Below are 24,083 nucleotides of genomic sequence, written 5' to 3' on the forward strand. Positions count from 1 at the left end.
CCTTTTTTCCCGCCTTTGCACTGCCCTTGTTCCCTCTGCCCATTTGCCTCAGACCCAAAGTGTGGTGGTGTTTGCAGGGGCCCCAGGATGAGGGAAAAGATGAGAATCTTGACTCCGTGTTTCAGAAGCTGATTTATTATTTTATAATCTATTAAAAGAAAATGATATATTGAAACTACACTCAAAGAATAGAAGAGAGGATTTCATCAGAAGGCCAGCAAGGAATAGAAAAGAATGATAACAAAATCTCGTGACTCTCAGAGAGTCTGAGCCAGCTGACTGTGATTGGCCATTAATTAGAAACAACCAACATGGACCAATCAAAGATGCACCTGTTGCATTCCACAGCAGCAGATAATTATTGTTTTTCTTTTCCTCTGAGGCTTCTCAGCTTCTCAGGAGAGAACTCCTGGCAAAGGGATTTTTCAGAAAATACCATGGCAACACCAAAGCTCCACCTCCCTTGTCCCATATAAAACCCTGGACCCTGCTTTGTTCTTGGTTCGTGGTGCCTGGAGCCCTTGGGTGTGCTGGCCCATAAAGCACCACTGGAACGCCCAGCATGGATCCCCTCCCGCCTGTTTTCCCCTGAGCTGCAATCGCCACCGGCTGGTGCTCATTGGGCCATCCCTGCCCTAGAGGAGACGCTCTGGGGAAGGCAGTGCCTGGGGCTGGGATGGGCTCTGAGCGCTGCTTTGGGCTGAACTTCCTTCCCAGGGGCTTCTCTGGGGCAGGGCTTGGGTTTGGCCTGGAAACAGAGGGAAGGTTCCAGGAGGTTTTTGTTCCTACCCAGAGCCGAGGCCTTTCCTGTTCCTCATCCTGCCCTGGCAGCGAGGGGCTGGGAGAGCAGCAGAAAGGGGCAGAGACACAGCGGGGACGGGGACTCTGACTCCTGCCCAGGGCATTCCCAGAGCGTGTGGAAGAAGGATCAGTCTGGAAAGAGGGGGAAGGAGCAGAAAGGGGGGGATGCTGGCAGTGATGGCATTTGTGTCCCCAGGTCACCATTGCCTGGGGTGGAGCCCTACTCACCTGGGCACAGACGAACACCCACCTGCCTGTGGGAAGCAGGGAATGAATTCCTGGCTTTGCTTCCTTGCACAGCTTTTCCTTCCCCCATGGACCTGTCTGTGTCTGAGCCCAGGAGTTTGGGCCCTTTGTCTCTTTCACTCCCTGGATTCTCTCCCATGGGTGCTCCAGGGAACTGGGCCTGAGGCCAGAGAGAGAGACAGGAGAGATGGAGCCGTGCACTGCTGCCATGGCCACAAGCAGGGCACCCTCATCCATTAATGAAAACAGGCACAGAAAGGGGCAGATGTGATTTTACACCCTTCCCTGCTGTTTGCATTTCCTGCAAGCTTTGTGCAGTGTTGCTGGCAATATTTTTGTACTTTTTCAGGTGATTGACATAGCACCTCACAGGACACACTCACAGGATCAGGAGAATTATGTGATACACCATGGATTCATGTCCCTAAAAAATACCAAGGCTCTAACTGATTAGTTACTGTTTGAGTCTAGAAGTGGGCAGTACAAACTTCTCATTTTTCACTTTCAGGCGCTCATGGGGAAAGCACAGCATATTCTTCCAGGTCTTTGCACAATATTTGTTAGCTACATACAATAACAAATCTCATTTGCATCACTGCTCAACAGCTCAACATAAGGAACCCAAACTACTGGCCTATCCCTAAGACTACACAAAAATAATAAAACAAATATGTTTTGCTTCCCACTTCAGCTGCATTTGGGATATTTGATTTTTCATGATATTTTAAGATGTACTTGTAGTTTTCTTGTTATGTCTAGGCTCTGAAGTAGGGTTTGTCATTGTTGTGAAACCAAGATTAATCAAGGATTAATACAGAAATAGATGTTCTAAACTATCCTTGTGCTGGTCCCTAGGAAGGCCCAGTGGGTGATTTCTGTCTGTGTTCAAATATGTAAAGCAACAACAAATAGTCCCACACTTAATATTTCAGATAAACAATTTAATGGCATCTTAACATTGTCTTCACAATCTTATAACATGCATATTTTACTCCTTATGAAGCTGAAATCTTTTTAAATACAAGTAATTCTACTGAAATTGTAGAAGTTTCAAAACCATTTTAACATACTAAAAATAAAAAAATCTAAAAGACCGGTCTAACAGCCATTAAAATGCAGGAAAAAGCAAGTGGACTTCAGTAAAAGAACATTCATTTAACAGCTACATTTTCTCCACTAAGTATTTATGTGTTAAGAGAAACAGAGTAAATGTAAAAGAACAGAAGTTATTTAAAACTAGAATTTCTAATGCTAGAAACAGCTTTGAAACAACTTTCTATGTAGTTCTATTTATTTCCAAATTTAAAACTGGCCAATTTTTTCCCAACATTTTGAAGCACGAGGGAGGAAAGGTGGAAAATGCTCTGCAGGGGTTGCAGTTATGGATCTCTAAAGTTTATTTGTGTAAAGGAATGAACATAGTATTAAACACACTGAGTATGACAGAAAAATGCAACAAATCACTAACTCTGAGAGAAAAACAGCCCTGCAAGCAATGCCAGGGCACTGGATATTTCTGCATTTTAAGCAAAGAGCTTTACAGCATCTTTAATTTTCTTTTTCCTGTCCATTTTGGAGAGTGCAGTCCAGCCTGCCTCACGCATTCTCCTCATGGTTTTGAGTTTCAGAGCAGAGCCTGGAGATTTCACACTGCATGGAGCTGGGCTCTAGGAAGGAAAATAAAGCCATCCTTTAGTTTCTGTTAACAATCTGATTAACTGCTTGGTTTAATCTTAGGAAAGGCTAACATACCTTTTTTGGTGCTGTGGAATGTAATTGTGAAGCTTGTGGATAATCTTTGTACAAATTTTTAAACATTTCTTCTTCCGAGACTATGCTCTATTAAATTAAAAGTTAAAAGTTAAATTGAAAGTTACTTAGTCACACTATATTAAAAATACTTTTTCTTTCCCCCTAAGGATATTAAACTATGAAAAAAAAAAGTTAAGATGTCATTATGAGGCTTAACAGTTCCATAAAAAGAATGTTAATTATGTACATACAACTACAATTCCAGAAAGAACCAATAAATTAAAAATATACACATAAATATTGGCTTGAATGTGGAAGCCCAAACTCTTTATTTCCATTCTCAGCCCCAGCAGTGAGCACAAAGAGCTGCTCAGCACAGGATTTGTTCTCTGGCTCTTACCAGGAGGTCAGTGTGCTCAGAGCTGTCTGACTGAGTGTCCAGCTGCACAAGCACTTTCTGCTTTTTCCTGCTGCTCTGCTCTGCAGGCAGGTTTGTGCTTCTTCCACTCTGCATTTTATCCCTTGGAGGAGTCTTTATAACATATGTCTGGGAAAGAAAATGTTTCTCTTTTTAGATTATATTTTATGGGGTAAGTATGGAATCTAAAGCCAAACTCAGGACCCAGTTTACAGTCTGAGTGTCCAAGAATTCACCTGAGAGAAATGGTGGAACTCTGATCTTTCCATCCAAACATGGAGCAAAGATCCAAACAAAGAGGGGTGGGGTATAAATATCATTTTTTGTACTATTTTTGTTGCCAAATGAGGAGAATGAAGGGGAAGCTATGGAAGAGCTGAGTTTCATGGCACGTTGTATTTAAGTTCTCCATGCTTATCTGCAGAAATTTAGGTTATTCTGAACTGTAGCCACTCCATTGGACTCTATCAAACATCAAAGAAAATGGGAACAAACAAAACTGCAGGAAAAGGCTTCCAGAGAAAGACTGATAGCTATATCAAGATTGGTGTTACTTAAAATAATTTTTTCATTAGAAGTTAAACTGAGAAGCATTGAATGGTCCAGTGCAACCCTTTTTTTGACAGATAACATCAAAATGGTGCTGGATTCCATTGTTCCAATGTGAAAACCACAAGTGAACTCCTGACAGGAAGAAGGGTGAGTTCTGCAGTCAGGACTGCTTTGATACTTTGACCATTTTTACAGCTATATCAGCTTTTTTCTCTTCCATAGAGGAAAAGTGCCTTTACAAATGGACACTTTTAATACTAAGTAAAACAATTGTAGAGACATAAAAAAATCAACAACTGAGCAAGAAAAATTACACACTGGGAGCCCTTTCAGAAACTGCTGTCTAATATCTCCATGGAATGGTGTGACCCTTTAAAATCCCTTCTTATCCCAGGGGGAAAAAAATCATCTACAGAGAAGTAAGAAATACAGGCAGAAAAATGCAACAAGAAAAATTCACTGTTAGGAGTTACAAAACTTCAATGTTGGACTGCCCAAGGGGCTTCCTGTTCAGAAGAACACATTTTTTATTTTTACTTTTATCTTTTTAATTTTAGGAATATAATTTGGAGACTTTCTATTTTTTACATGAATAGATTCACTGTATAGATCTAAACAAGGTTTAGGAGTACCAGGAACATAAGTCTGTATTTTCTATAATTTAAAAAGTTTGAAGTCAAAAGCATTCCAATGTCTTTTGTTGAATGCAAATAAACATGTCATTGTCATGGCATTTCAATTGATTCTACACATATAAACACTCCCAAATTCTAAAAGCAATTAAAAAGTTCAAGTTACCTTGTGTTTCTTTTCACTTTCAGGAATCATACTGCCAGAGTGCTCTTTTACGAAATTCTCCTACAAAAGAGTTATGTGACAGCAAGGACATATTTATTTGATTTCAGTTGTTAAAAATGTTCTTGGTGTAATGACAGAGCACAGTCTATAATCACAGACTGCTACAAAGTTCACACAAAAATATGACCAGATTTAGCACATTTTAGCAGATTTAGCACAACCCCAGCATTCCAAAGTCACTATTTTTCTGTTCAGTTTCATTTCTAATCCAGCTCTTCCCACAGCACAAGCCCAGGCCACACCTGTCACCCCCACTGCTCAGGGAATAAAAAACTCCACCTTTTCTTCCATTTCTGCTTTCAGTTGTTCCTTAAGGGAGGACAGTTCCTTTTTCAAACATGACAGTTCATTTTCCTACAAACCATTAAATAGAGGACAGGGTTAACTATGCACAGCCCAGAAAAAGGAAAACAGTCCCAAGTGACACAGGGACTAATTAACAGGGACACTCATTAGGTACACAAGATAATTCTATTTGCTTTTCAGCCCTATACTTGAAGCTTTGCTTTAGCTTGTTTAAAAAAGACTGAAGCACTGTTAGAAACAGGTACTTGATCAGAAGTGTTCAAGGTAATACCTTAAAACCCTTGGGAGAACAGGGGTGAGAGGGCACAATCTAAATATTTAAAACAAAAGTTTCCTATTCAAAGTGGGGAGTCAGAACATGACCCACTACCTGGAGGAGCAGACACAAACACACTGCTACTCCAATTTCTTTTTAGAAACATTTTGAGTTTTTAGTGCCCAGAATAAGATCTGGTGCAGCAGGTTGGGTGGGATTGCTACTGGTAAAAATTCAAACCACACTGGAAAAGTTCCCAGAGAACTGTCTCTGGTGGGAAAGACCCCAGAGCACAGCAGGAAAAGAAACTTTTGAAGCAAACTGAAAAAAGATCTTTAGAAGTCACACACTGACTGAAGATCACATCTTTTGTCTCTCTGTGCTGTGGGTGGGCAAGAGGGAGGGATTGGAAAAAAAAGTGTTTTAAAGGTTTATTTTAATTCTCATTACTCACTTTTAATTCTATTAATAATATTTTTTATACTATTTAAGTTTGAATCTGCTTTACCCTCAAAGTGTTTTTCTCCTAATCTTTATCTCAACTCAGTCCCTGAATTTTTCTTTCCCCTCCACTGCTCAACTACAGCAGAGAAAAATGAGTGAATGTTTTTTTGTGTGTGCCTGGCACTTAGCCAGTATAAAACCACTCCACAAGGACATCAGCCCCTTCACTGAATTATTGACCATTGCAAAGTGCTCCTTACCAGTGCTCTTTCTGATGATATCTGCTTTTGCTGTTTCATTTTGTATACTTTTAACTCTGCATCTTTTTCTTCAACCAATTTATCATATTCATTCTGTGGTAAAAAAACCAAACCAACAACAAACTCAAAACATGTGACTAAATGTTACAATTATGGAGTTATCCAGTCTTAAAACATCATTTTTTCAAACCAGGCTCTTAAGATTCAGAAAGAAAAGATTCGTTGATGCTTCTGCACAAACTGTAAAACAGAAAATGCTCAATTCAAATATTATTTTGTGGACTGGCAGAGAGTGCTTTTTTTCTGTGCAGCAACATGTGCTCAGCACTAAGAGCCAGCTGTGCCATCTTTATTAATGTATCTGCTAAAGATATTGCAAGATGAGGAATAGAAAGGTAAACTAAAATGTGTCAAGCTAAACTGCTGACAGTCACTAGGTAACCTCTGAGAAAGAGGCCAAACTGATACTGAAAAATATTGCATTCACATGGTATCAAAGGAAGCCTGAATTGAAAAAAAATCTAAAAATCCCAGAAGTTTGGATGACCGGAATTATCTGCCCATAGTAATCTTTTCAAAATCTTCAATGAATTTGATTTTAGATGATGCAAAGTCCAGCATGTGTTCAGCTTCCTTTTCCCAGACTCAGGCCTGCTTCTGCTTTTGAAAGGTCATTAATGTGGTGTCACAAGTTATAAACATGGTATTGACATGGTATCACACATTGCAAACCACAGCAAGCAGGAAAATCTCTGACCTTGTGCTTTTCCATCAGTGCCACCATCTCAGTTATCTTGTGCTGACATCTGGCATCAGTTTCTCTCTGTATCATTGCAGTTTCATCACAAAGCAACCTCATCTTTTCTACCTGTCAGTAATAAATTGCATTTCATTCATCAACATAACAATATATTTTTTTTAAAATCTTAATTTCTTCTTCCCCCTGTGGGTACAAAGTTTGCAGTCCCACTTGGGCTTTATTTGCTTTTAAGATCCCTTTCAAATGCCTCATCTTTTCTGCAGATTGTTTACATGGGCAAGATCAAAGGTACAGCCATGGCAGGCAAGCTCACTCCAAACCAAAAGGCCATTTCAAGCACTCTGCCCTAACATTTCTTAGCATTGCCATCAAAAAATGTGTGGGCAGAAAAATACTAATGTGGGAGAAGTTATAATCTAATTTAACTGGGCTGACTTTATACCAAGGGTGGAATTTCTTTGAACTATATCTTGAAAGAAAGAATTTTTAATTGAGTTCTCATTTTCAAAGACATATTCAAATACTTCAACCTAAGCACCTAACAGTACTAAAGCTTTGTTCACAGGGATTCACAACAAGTTCCATTTATGTTAATAAGACTGAAATATGAGCAAGGACTCTGGCCAATAAATCTTCATAAAAACATTTTAAATTAAAAAAAATAAATTGCAGTAAAAATTAACACCTCTCACCTCTTCACGAAGTTTATTTTCATTTACTTTTCTTGTTTCTATTTCTTTTTTATAGATGTCAACTTCTTCCTTATGTTGCTTGTTCATATTTTCCATCTCTAACTGCAATTTATTCACCTTTGGAGAATGCAGAATTGCTGCTGTTATTTGTTTAGTAATTACTATGTTGATGATTTTTTTCTTACCTCTTATTTTTGAGCACAAACACTGTTACTTTTCAGGTATGATTCAAGTGTTTCCTATTTAAAAGTTCAGGTTTTTTTTTTAATAAAGAGTTGAACTTTGGCCTGAAGTGAGTTAGAAAATACTCAAAGGAACAATGGCAACAGCACAATGGGGAAGACTGCCCTAAGCAGTCACCCTAAATGCTTTGAATGCCTCAGGAAAAAACAAACACAGATGTTTGTTTCTTCTCTCTTGTAAATCTGTATCAGATTTTCACAGGTTTTATGGTACATTTTCCTCCCAGCTGTGCATTTTGATTACAGTTTTTCCTTTTAAGTTTATCATATGAATAGCCTCAAAAAACTCCACTTTTCTTCAAGTGCAGTACCCAAACCTGGACACAATATTCCCATCAGAGGGATTGCCACTGCAGAACACATTTAAAGAACAGACTAAAAGGAGTAATATATATATATATATATATGTGTATATATATGTCTTTTAAATGCTTTTCTGTTACAATGAGGTTGCTGAACCCTGTTCAGTCCACTATCAACAAAAGAAAAAAAAAGTAAAGAACAGATTAGAAGCATCATAATTGCAATTTGAATCCATCTCTTAAATGTCCAATAGTCAGTGCCCAATGATTAAAATGGAACCATCTTCTAAAAACTATGAGCTCATTCCTGCGAAGTCTGTATCCCAGATCCATAAACCAGCTCAGAATGTATTTAACAAGTATTATCATTACTTACACTGGGACTTAAAACACTCACCTCATCTTCTACATGATGTTATTTAAACCTACCTTCCCTTCATAAGTGTTGCTTTTCTTGCTTTCTGCAGTAATTTTCTTTTTCAGCACCTTATTCTGTTGAAATAAAATGAAACAAGCACTGTATCTTAATAAGTTCACAGAATTATGTCATGGTTTAACTGCATCAAGAAATTCCAGCTTTCATCAGGCAAATAACTCTCTGTTGTGCAGCTCAGGTTCCAGAACAATTCTTCAAACAAATGAATGTTCAGCTAATTTCTGTGATAATTACTGTTTCTTCATGACCTTAGGAAAGGCTCCTCTTGAGCAGCAGCAGGGAATAACAAATGAGGAGCGGAATGGGAATTAAAACTAAGATGCTGCTGACAGGAGGTGTGAAGATGTCATGACCAAAAATACAAGTTATTTACTTTTACACTGAAGTTTATACAATTTGTGCTAGTGCAGAATTCTTTTCTACTAGTGATAACTGAGATACTCATACAAGTACATAAATAACACTATGCACTAAATGAAAAAGAGTAGAAGTTTATTAAAGATATTATTTTTGTAATTGCTTTTTTCAAATTAAGGCTCATTACACAAATCAAGTGATTCCAAAGCTGACTCCCTAGTTTGCTCAGGGTTAGGATAAAAAAGGAGAATTTTTAAATTACATAGGTGTATCTAAAGACATCACAGCAGACACAAACCTGCTGAAAAGGCAACCCAAAGTATAATGTGTTTATGTATTTGTGACATTTAAAATCTCTACACACCTCCTGTTGCAACTCTTCCATGCATTTGGTTTTATTTTCCACCTGTTTCTTCAGATTATTCATCTGAAAGAGATATTTCAGACGTGAATTAGTAAGTTCAACAAATGACTCCCTATGTGAGCAATTCCTGTAAATGTTCTCAAATCTGCCCTTGCACCAGTCTGGTTTGTTCCAATGGGACTGAAACACCAGCTGCCATGTTAGAATAATCAGAGTTTTAGCCATAAAGTACCACAAGATGTTAATTAACAGCAGTGAACCAGTTCCTTAGTGGTTATGGAATTAAGAAAGAAGAAGAAAAAAACCCCCAGCATTTTCACAATTTAAAAAATGCACTTGGTATGAAGTTCCCTACATCAATGAAAAAATGAATTTTCCCAATTATTTTCTACAATCTTCAATGGCTTTTCCTTTCTTGAAATTTCATTTTCAGTTCTCTTAACCTGAAATTAAAATTGTAAATATTAGGCTTTTACAATGAAATTTTGAAATCCATTCTAATGCTAAAAACCCCAGGTTGCTTTGAACCAATAGAAAGAAAGTAAAAATGTTTGTATCTATTTAAGCTCAAACTCACAATACATATAAAAAGCTAATCCAGAGTCCATCCATCACTGAGTGGGTATATAAGAAACAGAAAAACAGGTTCTCTGTTTGCCTGAAAACAAACAAATCTTCAATATTAAACTTCCAGCAAAGAGTGAACATCCCAGTGACTGTGCTTGTCTTTTGAAATACCAGGGCTCACATGTGGACACACAAGGGCACAGCTGGCAGCAGCTGGGAAAGAAGAAACCTCTGGCAGAGATCACATCCCCCAGGCAGAGCTCTGCAGAAAAAATCCCAACAAAGATTTTACATTGAATGCTGCCCTGCAGGTTCTGTAAGATATTTTCATGACACAGGACATACATTTTCTTCTCTTTCATCCAGTGTACTTTTCATCTCTTCACCTGTCTTTGCCATTTTCTCCTTCAAAGACTCCAGTTCATTTCTAAGTACCAAATTAACAAACATTAGTATATATTTACATATTGCCTTTAACTTGTTTTCAGTACTTCTAATAAACCCATATTTTATTTTCTAAAAAGAGCTGCTAATGTTGATGGGAACTTCATAAGCTGCTCAATGAAAATGTTCTTGAAATGCAGCGACAGGCCCAGTAAGTCAATATGTGAACTGTCCATACTTCTTTTAAGTAGGAGAAGATGTTCCAGGAACCCCAGAAAAATACATCCTGACCTGGACTACTGCAATGCAGCTGTGAAACATGGGAGCTGCCTATTGAACTGGGGATACAGAGAGTAACTCTGATCCAGTTTTGCCTTGTCACATTTCATCCATAACCTTCAACTTCCATTTGAATTTCCTTCACACCTGAGATGTCTAATGCAAAACAAGACAGCTCTTACTATGGAATACAAAATGATGGCAAACATTGTATCTGCAGCAATTGGTATTTCTAATCTGAGAAAATTTCTACTTGGCCAACAGCAATTCTGAATAGTTTCTGTTTAGCTATATAATCTAGAAAAACATTAATCAAAAAATCCCAGAAAGCAGCATTTGAACACAACTAACTATTTGAATCTACTTCCTTTAACAATATCAGTTAATAATATTTGCTTTTACTTGCCTTAGCTGGCTATTTGCCTCTTCTAGATTTTCAACTAACTGCTTTGTATTGTCTTCTTTTTTCTTACTATCCTAAATAAAGACCCATGTGTCAGCAAAGAAATAAAATTCAAAGTGACTTCTTAAAAAATTCAAAGCCATCCAAAGCACACAGACCTGCCTTGTTCACAAGTGTAAATACACTTCCTTTCCAATTCAAATACAAAAAGTAGCTCAGGTACTCTACAGACCCAAGTCATGTTGCAGCTCATCATCTAATTTGCAAAACTGAGTCATTTGTCAAACTGAGTATTGTCCTTTCAAGAAAGCTGGAAGTTTACAACTTGCCTCTTGTTGTTCTTGCAGTTTCTTGAGTTCTGCAGCCACAGCATTTTTCTCTTGTGCTGTTCGTTCTTTCTCTAGTGAAAGCTTACTGAGATACACTGTTAGCTGTTCATTCTTTAACCTAATTTAAACCAAATGGCCAAGAGGAATAAGAAGATGGATTTTGAAATCTCCTTTTAAATTAAACATACCCATTATCAAGTGTCATTCCATGCTGAAAGAAGTCCAGGCCTTTATCTACAAATACAAGCTTTGCAGCAGAGTCAGAGAGATGTAAAAAGGTGACAGAAGAAGGAAAGAAAATCAGAGTCAACTTTTATATAAATATAATGGTTAGTGAAGATGATGTATTTTAAAGCAAGATTAACAATGAATTCAGAAACTTTCTCTTCTTGTTAAATAAGTCAGAGAGATATGGAACAACTACATATGCCATAGAATACATATAAATAGAGAAAGGGGAATTTAGAAATGTAAGTATATAAATAATGTCATATATGTGGTTCAAAACTTCCATTAGAAAACAATCATAGTTCATTTCACTGTGGATTAAAGCAACTTCTATATTACACCAAAACTAATGAAATATTCTATTTTCAAAATGGTCATACGCCTCTTGTTCAAGATCTGTTTTCAGAGTCACAAGCTGCTTTAAATAATCTTGTTCCTTCTCAGCTGTACTTGTCAGCTGTGCTTTCAAACCATGGAATTCTTTCTGCAAAATGAAAAGGAAGAGTTTTGAGTATCCATGTGCAAACTCCAACTGCTGGAGGTTATCAGACATGAGCTAAGAGCACAAGGCTTTCAGAAGAACCAAAAAACATCCATGCCATGGATTATCCAGATTGCATCTTTCCAATCTCTGCTGGTATCTGGAAGTGGCGTGAGACAGTGAACTGTGACACCAGTGCTGTTCATGTCTGTCCCCTGCTGTGAGTTTCATTACCTGGGCTGCAAAATTAGGGTGGGACCCTGCTCTGGGTGCTGTTTCTTATGTATAAACTTGTATACAAGTTCATGATGTGCAACTTCACTATTTCTAAAAACATGTTACTATTGCCCTGCTTCAGACCTCTCTCATTTGGAGAGCATTTTCATTTCTCTCTCCCCATTTTTCTCTCTCTGCATATTTTCTACAGTAGCCTCAAGATTCTTCTTCAATCAAAGTTCCTCCAATTTGCCAATTTTAGAAAATGAGTGAAACTCAGTTCAGAACACTCAATGCACAGATTATAACAAGCAGACACAGTAAAATGCACACCTGATTTCACACTATCTTAACTTGAGTTGATATGGATTCTTATTAGGCTTGTAAATATAAAATCATAATGAAAATAAACTTCTGTTAAGAGTGTATTTCATATAGCTTTGACTTCTGTGACAGAAAATGGGCCTGTGTCACAGCACAGAAGAGTTCCCAGAGGCCAGAGCTAATTACCTTCCTGGAAGGAAGAAAAAATGGGAAAACTTTATATCCAGAGGGAGTGGCATTTGAATGGACATGAACAAAGAAGAAATAACCAAAAACCTTGAGAAGGAAAACCAAAAGCAGAAGAGACAAGAAAAACCAAAAGCATGGGAGACAAGAAAAACAGAGGCGATAAAGAAGTTCTTAAAAGAAAACACTGAAATTTTGTGTGAGAAAGTTTAGTAGAAATGTTAAGGTAGACTAGATGGTGTTTATTTATGGCATTTAAGATACTTACAAAGCAAGAGGAATTTCATATGAAGAGCAAATGCCATGAGATTAATAAAATGAACATTTACCAGAGTTTCTGACAGCTCTTCAAGTTGCACTTCTTTATCACATTTTACTTTAGTCATCTCTTCTACAGCACATGGAATGTAAAATTAATGGAACAGGAATAATTTTTCATTATTAGCAGGCAGTATAAAACATTTACCCTTTTGCAATACCCAGTTCTCAAAACTTGTTGGATTAAGTGAAGAAAATGAAAAGCTAATTTATGACTTAATCTAAATGTAGATTTGAAAAGATGATTCAGACATTAGCAAATCTATATCTGAAGAGAAGCTAAATATTTATCCTAAATAAAATTTAGAGCCTATTATGTTTTCCACAATTATAGCTTCAAATAAACCATGGACTGTAAGACTGGAGTATTCTCCAAGTATTGATGCACCTGCATTGTTCCAGAAAAAATCTGAACTGCTGAAGGTATCAGATGGATATGATGAGAAAGGAAACCAGTTGTTACTAACTTCCAGATGGTTTCTGTGTGCACAGTCACAATTCTGGTATTTTTTACAAGTTCTCAACAGCAAGGCAGAGCTCTTACTCTGGGGACTAAGGAGCGCATCCCTAGAAACCACAGGGTATCAAATGGATGATATTTAAAGAGAACCCCTGCCAGCATCATTCCACTTCCAGCATGGGGAGGGTCACAGAAACCTCCATGGGAGGGTTTTATCTCTGCTGCAGAAGTCACTCCTGGCACCTGCAGTGCTGCACTCTGCACTGCAAACCAAAATGACCTGCAGAGGAATTCATGCATGAATGGTCTGACTATTGGAGCTGTGCACAGCACTGCCCTTTGGCTGTTGCCAGTACCAATGACCCCCAAAGAAAAGGGATCAGCTGAGTAAAAATAAATCCAGGCATTCCTGACAGGTACAGGTACTGTAAAATCATTTCTTCAACTACTAGAGACAGTCCATTTCCAGAAAAGAGCAGAAAACATTTTTATTACTGCCCAGCTCATTTTCTGCCTTTCTACAAGCCTTACCCAGTTCAGCAGATTTATTCTGGAGCTCCAAGGTAAGCAGCTTTGAATCATCTTCAGATTTCTTTAATCTAGGAAAATGGTAAATGAAAAATCCCAAATGTAGAGTACAACGGACTGCATTTGAAACTTACAGGACAATAAGACAAAGTCTTACCACAAGCACTTTAAGAACATTTAACTTTTAACAGGCAGATAATTTATCTGCCTGCAACACACATCAAATTACAGTTTTACAACCTCAGAACAGTAGACATAAAAGTAAACAAATATATATCTACAGAAATCTGTATTTTTTAAAGACAGAATTATGCAAGTTGAAGGGGGCAAAATTTACTTTTTATACAGTATCAACTATCACAAACAAAAAAAAAATTACATAAATTCTCTGCATTTAGACCACTGTGTGAAAAAAACCTCCAAATTTCAGCTTCATTTCCAATTGTTCTTGGTTTTGTTATAGACTGCAACCTGTAAGATCACTCTTGGAATTTCAACTCATTAATTTACCTATTTTGCTCTTCTTGCAGCAAGCTTTTCAAATTGGCAACAGAAGTCTCAAACTCCTCTGTCAGGGCTGCAAGCAAAGCCTTCAGTTTTTTACATTCTTCCTCCTGCTCTTCCTTTTCTCCAGTGACCTGAATTAATGTTTTCACTGTAGTCTGGAATTCAGTTTCCAAGTTCTTCTGAGCAACCTTCAAGACATGATATCATTTCTAAACATGTTTTCCAACAAACAGCTACAGCTGTTTCGTGTCTAAAGTATCCATAATTATTTATGCAAATGATCATCTAGTCTATTTCTACTGTAAAGCTATAAGTAAGGGGTACCTCTGCCTTTTGCAATGTAATTTTAGCCTCTTCCAGCTCTGCCCTCAAATGTTCTTTACTGACCTGGGATTCCTTTAACATTTCTTCATTATGTACTAAACAAAAAAAAAAAGTTTATATTGTTAAAAATAGGATATTTACTAAAAAATGCTGCTAAAAATGGAAAATTACATACATTTAAAGAATGTAACAAAGACCAATGGTATTGACATCATCTACTATAAAATGATAGATAAAATTTGAATATAGATGGCTTAAAATATTGAAAAGTAAGTTCTGAAAAGTAAGTTTCCTCAGTGACATCTACCTGACTTTAAATTTGCAAAACTGAAGCAACATATTTTCCCCTTGCAATTTTCAAAAGCTCTCACTGCTTGACTCACCCTAAAAACTGCCCTGCCAGTCCTGCTCCCACATGAGCAGCTCCTGTTCCAAACAAAAAGAAGGCCTTCAAGGCCCCAAAATTCTGCTGCCAACCAGCAAGAGAATAAGACTATCATGGCCCTGTTTCCTATGCTTTTAATAAACAATTACATATAATAAATAAACAATCATAAACAACTACATTGAAATTCTGTAAACAATTACATTTAAATACAGCAGGCAGAACTCTTACATTTTGCTTCCATTAAGTCAGCAATCTTATTTTGTGACGTCTGCAGCTGAGCCTTGATGTCTTTTATGACATCATCTTTTTCATCTCTCTGTATGGTAAGAGCTGAAATCTAGAAAAATGCAAGAAATATCATCATGAAGTCTGGAAAAGGGACAGATAATAATTTTCATTTGTACCCCAGCTATGATAAGCAGACATTTTGCTGTCATTGAAGTTAGATTAGATAGATAGATAGATAGATAGATAGATAGATGATAGATAGATAGATAGATGATAGATAGATAGATAGATAGATAGATAGATAGATAGATAGATAGATAGATAGATAGATAGATAATATTTGGCTAGATACAATCTTAGCCAAATATTGATCAAGTCACATTACTCTAAACAAAATGTTCTCCAATTCAAAATCAAACCATCAATTCCAGTAGACTAAAGGTACTGAACCATCATTAAACTTAGCAGAATTTGACTTAAATGCAGCTTCAGACATTATTTTGTCTTTTTTACTAATACCCAGAAACACTTCTTGGCTCTTGCATTGCCCCTTTAGGCACAAATAAAGCTCTACATATTAGATGGTAAAATGAGCAAACCTGCTTTTCCTTTTGGCTGACTTCCAGTCTGCATTCTTTCTCAAACTTGTCCACTTTTTCCGCTTCTTCTTTTACTTTGGAGATACAGTAACATCCATAGTTAACATTCTAGCTGAAATATACTCCAAGTTCAATACAACTTCCACTTTAAGACTGCTTGGAATTCTACAGCTCTACCATTTGTTTTCCAAGAGTAATTGTTGAGGCAATGTTTGATTTTATAATCAAAATACAAACAGAAAAGACCATGTGAAAATGAAACAGGAACATAGCAGGCTATACATACAGAGAGAGAGCATTTAGCTAAAGTTTCTGTAGCTATACACTAGTGGATTCTCATTTAAATAAACAAACTATGTGAAATAAATATTGATCTCTAGACTGTACTTCACAGACAAAACTTCAATTTTGAGTGACTGTTTGAAAAATAAAGTTTCAGATTTGGCCCAGTGGAACAGCAACAGAAGCGGCCAGGCAGTGACCAAAGGCAGCATGAATAAAAGAAGGGTCCCAGTGTCTCAGTGTGAGCTGCTCACCATTCCAGCACTTCACATCTGCCTGCCCTGACACTGCGTGTGTAACACACGCTATGAAGTACAAAACTGAGCCAGCTGCATAAACTCAATAAACAGAATTCTCACATTTGAAACTCATTTCCAGTCTGTCGTTCTCTGCTTGCACACGAAGCTCTTCAAATGCCACTGTCATTCTCTAAAAACAAAATTTAATATTTGAAGTTCAATATTGGAAACCCTGGAACTTCTCCAGGGGCTGCTGCCCACCTCAACCATTCTGAGGGACCAGCAGGGAGGTGAAACAGAGCCCAGAAAGAAGCCAGAAGTTGTGGCAGTGACCCAGCACTAAGCACACATCACCCAGATCACAGGGATCTACATCCCACACACTGCTGCACCTTCTCCATTGAATGTGTTTGATAGAACACAAAAATAATTCTTGAAAAGGGATTGAAAACCCAACTTCCTGCATCACACATGACATGATACCCACACATGATGGATACAAACAGTATCCCAACATAAACATGGCACTCAGCTCAGCTCACATAACTCACATTCCTTTCATCAAGCTTGGTCACTTACTTCTACGTTGCTGTGAAGTTCCTCATACAATTGTATTGTTGCTTCCTTTTCCTGTTCATCTATCAAAGCAAGAACATAGGAGAAAGTTTTTCTTTTGAACAAGAATGCCAGCTGCCCAAGTCATAATACTTAATCAGCATAATGAATTAAAAAAGGAATTATCAGCTCCATTCTTATTAAATAAGTCATTATGAAACATGGTGCCAAAAGTTACAATCTAAAAAAATTTAGAATCTAGGGAAAATGTGTATTTCAGTGAAACATTGAGCAAGCTCAGCTTTTAAATTTCCTTCCCAAGATATTTTTTTCTGTGAAAAGTGTAATTCTGGATCAGCTTATGTGACCATATTAATTATTATAGTATTAATGCTGTTGAATCATAATGTATCAAAACTGTTGGTATTTATAAACTATAATCTATAACCACAGATCTGTCATAAAATTGCAACACTCCATGTCCATATTTTCCTTCTTTTCTTTCCCTTTTGTAATTGATAGAAAACAATTAAAAAGAGAACAGTAACAGAAACAGGTATCAAAAAAGAACAGTACATCTATGCACTGTGTTTCTACAATTAAGTGTATTCCAACTATTCTAGTGTTTCTAGAATTAAGACAAAAAAGAAACAGACACTTCTTAAGTATCCACGATCAAGTTAGTAAAATTCTAAATTGCATATAAAGTAAAATTCCCAATCAAGAACATGTTTTAAAACCTCAAGAATTTAAACTTCATTAGGTTATCCAACTGTCTTGGCTTGTTCAGTTTCATGAGAAGAATTCCAGTTACTCATTATACCTTGGGGTTAAGACCTTTTTTCCCCACAAATGTGTGATGGCTGAAAACAGGAAATGTCAGCTCTGGAAATTTGTTCCAGAGTGCTGGGAATTTAGAGTAGATTCTACTGCCTAAAAACAGGCATGAAGTGTCACTTCTTATGTCTGAATATATTCCCAGAGTGTGGCTGGGACTGCAAAGCTTCAATGGGCTGAGCAGCCTTGGGGAGCCCTGCCCTGCCCTGCAGTGGCTCCAGTGCCAGTCGGGGCTGTGGGCACTGCCTCAAACCTGGAGCACTGTTTGGGCACCCAAAGAGCTCCCAGGCTGGCAACCTTGCAGCAAACAATTTCACTGCCTTCAAAAGCCCTCTGCATTTAGCATTACAAACCACAAGTCTGTTAGACCTGGGGCTTCACTTCCAATTTTGTGAGCCACTTAAAATTCACTTCTCATTCTGAGAGCCACATCCAGTCGATCTCAACTGGAGAACTTCTCTGAACAGCACGAGAAATTTCTTCTTCTTGCTTCTGTTTGTGAATTCAGAGCAAGCTAGAAGCACATTTACTCTGATAAATAAAAACTAAAAAAGCATTTACATTTGCTGGTCTTCTCTGTGAAACGAGTGTAGGTTTCCTTGAGCAGATTACAGAGATGCCTCGAAGCAGCAGCTCTAAAGGAGGAAAAAATATCATGTTTGCACAGGAGTGCACAGTACTTTGTGCACCTAAGGAGTAACAATGGAAATGACCTTCAATATTTAACAGCTACATAAAACTGCCCATGTGAAAATGGATTATTTCCACCACAAAAATATATACTTGGTTCTATTACTTACTCTTTCAAGAGATCTTTATTTTCACATATCTCATCTTCCAGTTTCAAATGGAGTTTTCCATTTTCAAACTGATTTCATAGGGAACAAATGCAAAAAGACTGTTATTGAAAAATGTATTAGAAATGCACTTTGATTTCTCAAATCCCTCATGAAAAAGTCATTTAGGGCATCAGTAGACAGAAGTCTGTTTTATCTGGTATTACATGCTGAGTCATCTTTTTCATGAAAGATGCAGTAATTAATGAACAATAATTTACCAGCAAATGAGACATTTACAGGTGTATTCTTCATACACACACTCACACAGGACAGGTGCCTGCAACTTCTCAAAATAATCCCTTTCTTAAGGCACAAACCAAACTGCAACAGTCTTTAATATTTAATTGTATCAATAATAGTGTCATACTGAATCAGGAAACACTGAACTTCATCTATTCAATGTACACTATACAATACTGGCCTGCAGTTCTTGAATGGCTTTATTCTGTGCTTCAATAATCTTTCTATTCTCTTGGAGTTTTCTTTCTTTCTGGTTTAGTTCAGTTTCCACAGTCAGTTTCCACTGCTTGATCTTCTCAGCCTCTTTGTAGAGTTTTGAGAACAATTCATTCATTGTTTCTGGATTCTATTAAAACAGGTTCCACAATTTAATCTCAAATACTATCCAATTTATAGTATATAATATCTAATTAATATTGTTGTAGATAACATATTTCTCTCCTAGAAACATCACAAGAGTAATATTTTTCCACAGATGGTGATATAAGCTTAGGTATGATCAGGAGTCCAAGTTTAAATCTTTGTGCATCCTCTATGTATGTATCAAAAGGCATTACAAAGCACACAGGAGAAACAAATACAATGAACTATCCCAAATCCCCTTCAGACATCACCAAATAGATGGGCCTAAAGACATGGATAACTTCAGTCCACCAAAATCAATAAAAGTTTTGCCAGAATTATCAGTGAAGCCAAAATTCCTTCTAGTAGGTTCTTCCCACCACTTCTGTCCTCTCCTTCTGACAGACACTGCTGAGTTAAGTAAAAGCAGCTTCAGAGACTTTGCCCAGGAGTACCTGTGATATTGCCATGGACACACACAGAATCACAGAATAATGAGGTTGGAAGAGACCTCTCAGATCATCGAGTCCAACCTATGCCCTGACACCTCAACTACAGCACCAAGTGCCATGTCCAGTCTTTTTTTAAACACATCCAGAGATGGTGATTCTACCACCTCCCTGGGAAGAGCATTCCAGCGCTTTATTATTCTTTTGGTGAAAAACTTTTTCCTAATATCCAACCTATCCCTTCCCTGATGTAGCTTGAGACTGTGTCCTCTGGTTCTGTCAGTGCTGCCCTGTGGAAGAGACCGACCCTACCTGGCTCCAACCTCCCTGCAGGAAGCTGTAGAGAGCAATAAGGTCACCCCTAAGCCTCCTCTTCTCCAGGCTGAACATGCCCAGCTCCTTCAGACGTTCCTCACAGGGCTTGTGTTCCAAACCCCTCACCAGCCTTGTTGCCCTCCTCTGGATGTGCTCCAGCATCTCAACATCCTTCCTAAACTGAGGGCCCAGAACTGGACACAGCACTCAAGGTGCAGCCTCAGCAGTGCCGAGTACAGGGGCAGAATGACCTCACTGCTCCTGCTGCCACATCATTCCTGATCCGGGCCAGGAGCCCTTGGCCTTCTTGGCCACCAGGGCACACTGCTGGCTCATATTCACCAGCACCCCCAGGGCCCTTTCTGCCTGAGCACTGTCCAGCCACACTGTCCCCAGGTTGGAATGTTGTAGGGGATTTTTGTGGCCAAAATGTGGAACTCAGCACTTGGACTTATTAAACTTCATGCTGCTGGACTCTGCCCATCCATCCAACTGATCTAAGTCTTTCTGCAGAGCTCTCCTTCCTTCCAATAGATCAACACAAGCTCCCAGCTTAGTGTCCTCTGCAAATTTACTGATCAAGGACTTGATGCCCTCATCCATGTAGTCTACAAAAATATTAAACAGAACTGGTCCCAGCACAGAGCCCTGAGGGACACCCCTGGTGCCTGGCTGCTAGCTGGATGCAGCACCATTCACCACCACTCTCTGGCCGGCCATGCAGCCAGTTCTGAGCCCAGCACAGAGAGCTCCTGTCCCAGCCGTGGCTGCAGCTTCTCCAGGAGTGTGCTGTGGGAGACAGTGCCAAAGGCTTTGCTGGAGCCCAGATACACAAGACCCACAGCCTTTCCTGCATGCACCAGGCGGTCACCTGCTCACAGAAGGAGCCCAGCTTGGTCAGACATGACCCACCCTTGGTAAACACCTGCTGGCTGGGTCTGATAGCCTGGCCATGCTGTGAGTGCTGTGTGATAGCACTCAGTATGAACTGCTCCATTATCTCACCTGCTACTGAGGCCAGGCTGACTGGCCTGGAATTACCAGGATCCTCCTTCCTACCTTTTTTGTACATGGGTGTCACACTGGCCAGTGTTCAATCATCTGGAACCCCACCAGTGAGCCACAACTCCTGATAAATGATGGAGAGAGGCTTGGCAAGCTCATCTGCCAGCTCCCTCATCACCCTGGCATGGACCCCATCTGGACCCAGGGATTTATAAATATCCAAGTGTCCCAGCAGTTCTCTGCTCACACAGAGCAGGAAGGAAAAGCACCACCCTTGTGCCCTTAGAACACCTTGAAAGGGCCCTACAAGCAGTGCTGGGCCAGTGGTCGAGGCAGGGAGAGCAACACATGAGCCCTAAGGGCCCTTTGGTTCACTTACAACACTCCCAAACACCATCCTTGTTTTGGCTGCATCACACTTTTGTTACAGTCCTGATGGTACTTTAATAGCTTAGGATTAAAAGAGTCTAAAAAGTTGTCAGGAATATGAAAATCAGCAGAAAGAGCACAAGAAATGTGTTTTATTTTGTGGTAGCAAACAGTGTTTTGTAGCTGCAAAGTACAGAAGGTATTGCAAAAAAAATGAGCTGTACTGAATTGTGCTAAAGCAGAGATGTGCTGGTAAAGACACTGTGAGAAGAATACAGTGCTTGAGGAAACCACTGAATTCATTGTTTTACAGATAAAATAAAGCCAGACAAGGCAATTGGGATAATCTACTTCAGTTTTCCAAAGAATACTCTGACTTCAACCCTTCTGCCCCTCAACAGAATATTCAGAACCAGTTCCACAAGGATACTTAAGTGTTTAAGTCTTACTCTAAATAAAGCTCATAGACTTCGCAGGCACTTCAAACAAAGAAAAAAACAACAACAATATTGCAATCACCCTAATTTTTAAAGATTTGTTTCCAGGCATGTTCACTAAATCACAAATATCTCCTCCAAGTTATTCAGCTTTAAACAGGAGACAGAAAATATTATTCCCTTTTGACTACTCCCTTTAGCCCTAAAATATCTACTGAATAATGCTTTAGGCACTGTTTGGGAACAAATTCAAAAGATCCCAAGGAATTAATTAGATGGGCAGAGTTGATACTTAGCTCACCTCTTCATCTACTTCAGAGCAAAGTTTCACTTGCTGTGAAATTGTATCTGAAACATGAAGAGATTTTGATCAATGTATTTCTAAAACAAGTAACAGTGAAACTGTATTTAACAGTTACAGATATGGAACTGTGAGACTACTCATGAAAATTAAAACCTGACAATATATAAAAATCTAAAGAAGGTGCATGGCAAACATTCCAGTTGTACCTGAATCAGTGATTTCGCCACGGCTCCACACATCGAATGGCAGCTTAAAGTCATCATCTGAACATCTATTAAAACCCTGCACAAATTAAAAAATTAGTTCCTTATGGGTAGATTTGTAAAAAATAAATTGTAAAATCCAAGAGAAAAAAATCCCTACAGATGATGTGAAAATAGAATTTATCATTAATAAAACAGCTGCCTACAATTTTCAAAGCCCAAGGTATTGGTAATGGCTTTGGAACTCACTTCTTACTTCCCAGTGGTTGATCAAACTGTTGGTGTCCTGCAGTTTGATTTATAGACTGTGGCCAAAGGGGAGCTTTCAATGCAGGGAATTCAGCAGCTTCTGCCTGTCTGGGCACTGCTGCATGGCAAAGGACGCAAGGAGACAAATTACTTTTTTCAAGACCAGTAGTTGATATTTCTTTTTTGCTTTACTTACAAGGGCACTTCTAAACCATATCTGATTATGTGTCAGCATGAGAATACCCTTTTACAAGGTTTTGAAGTCACAGAAGTTCATCCTGTAAACAGCTAACTCATCTGCTGTCAGAATATCTCATCCCTAATCTCAAAATACTTCATTAGGAGCTTCGACATGAAAAAATAACTTGTGGAATTCCCGTAACTCAGTGTGGGGACAGTACATTTTCACTGCACACCTGATCTAGTGAGACCAAGACACCAATGCCAGTGCGAGCATCTGAGTGGGGCCTGTGGGAATCCATAAAATCAGAGGGGTTTCAGAAAGCTGCAAAAGGCAGTCTCAGAGACAGCAGAACTGGGATTAGAGCCAAGCAGTAGCCATGAGATAGGTCAGCAGAAAAAATAATGTAAAAAGTAGAAAAGTAAGGACAAATAGAACAATGGTCTGTGTATTAACGTTTGGCTAGAATAACTCCCTAAGTTACAGAAAAGTTTATCTAGCCAGATATTAGGAAGTTTTAAGGTTAATAATGGAGCTATGTGCATTTTGCTTTAAGGCTTAAAAGCAGGTATTGTATTCAAAATAAGCAAGCATTGTTTTAACCAAAGGTACGTGTGCTTATAGTGCTTGGACTGAACTACTGTCAATGTGCTTTTGATTTGTGTGACTGGTCAAAAAACTTTTAAAGTAAGTTGTAACATTAAGTTCTTGGTCAGCTGCCTGGGATGTGAGCTGCTGGCATCTTCCCACTGTCATAACCATGTAATGAGACTGATGATGGGAAAATAAAACAGCTCAAGTCAGTTCCTCAGCAATCCCATCCCGTTGGTGATTTGTACACAGACCCCGGCCAGCGATAGAGCCCTGCTCGCTCTCTGGGCTGAATTACCCACATCAAACACGGACTTACAACACAGAGCGGATGCTTGAGAAGATGATTCCCTTCAGTTTTGATAGATAACAACAACAAAGGTCTTTGAAATTCAAACCAAAGATGTCTGTGCATGTGCCACACTAGGCATACACACAGAAATGAGTCCAGCACAGGAGCCGTCCCGGCCTATACAGGGGCAGGTGTGTGTGTGCTCCAGCCCGGGGCAAGGGGCAGGTGTGTGTGTGTTCCAGCTCGGGGCTCTTTGGGAGCAAGGGGCAGGTGTGTGTGTGCTCCAGCTCGGGGCCCTGCCGGGGCACTCCCCGGGCACAGCACTGTCCCCGTGTCCCCGGAGAAGGGCCCCTGCGCTTTCCCCCCGTCCCCTCCTCAGCCGCGGCCTCCAGAGCAGCACAGCCCGAAGGGGCAGCCGGGGGAGGCGGGGGAAGGTGTGATATGGGCCGCCCTCAGCGGCCCCGCGGCCGAGCACTTACCTGGGATCTGCCCGCAGACACCTGCCCAGCGCTCAGACGCGGCGGCATGAACAATTTAAAGCGGTTTTCCTTCTCCATGG

At 39.0% G+C, this 24,083-nt stretch overlaps 2 pseudogenes; one reads left to right on the top strand and one right to left on the bottom strand.

Annotated features, from left to right (window-relative positions):
* LOC131096528 (zinc finger protein 850-like) overlaps positions 1-24,083 on the top strand; it is a 438,808-nt pseudogene that overhangs the window by 146,861 nt on the left and 267,864 nt on the right.
* Positions 2,430-24,081, bottom strand: LOC131096537 (synaptonemal complex protein 1-like; annotated as a pseudogene).

This window comes from Melospiza georgiana, unplaced genomic scaffold, assembly GCF_028018845.1.
Source record: "Melospiza georgiana isolate bMelGeo1 unplaced genomic scaffold, bMelGeo1.pri scaffold_51, whole genome shotgun sequence".
Classification (NCBI taxonomy): Eukaryota; Metazoa; Chordata; class Aves; order Passeriformes; family Passerellidae; genus Melospiza; species Melospiza georgiana.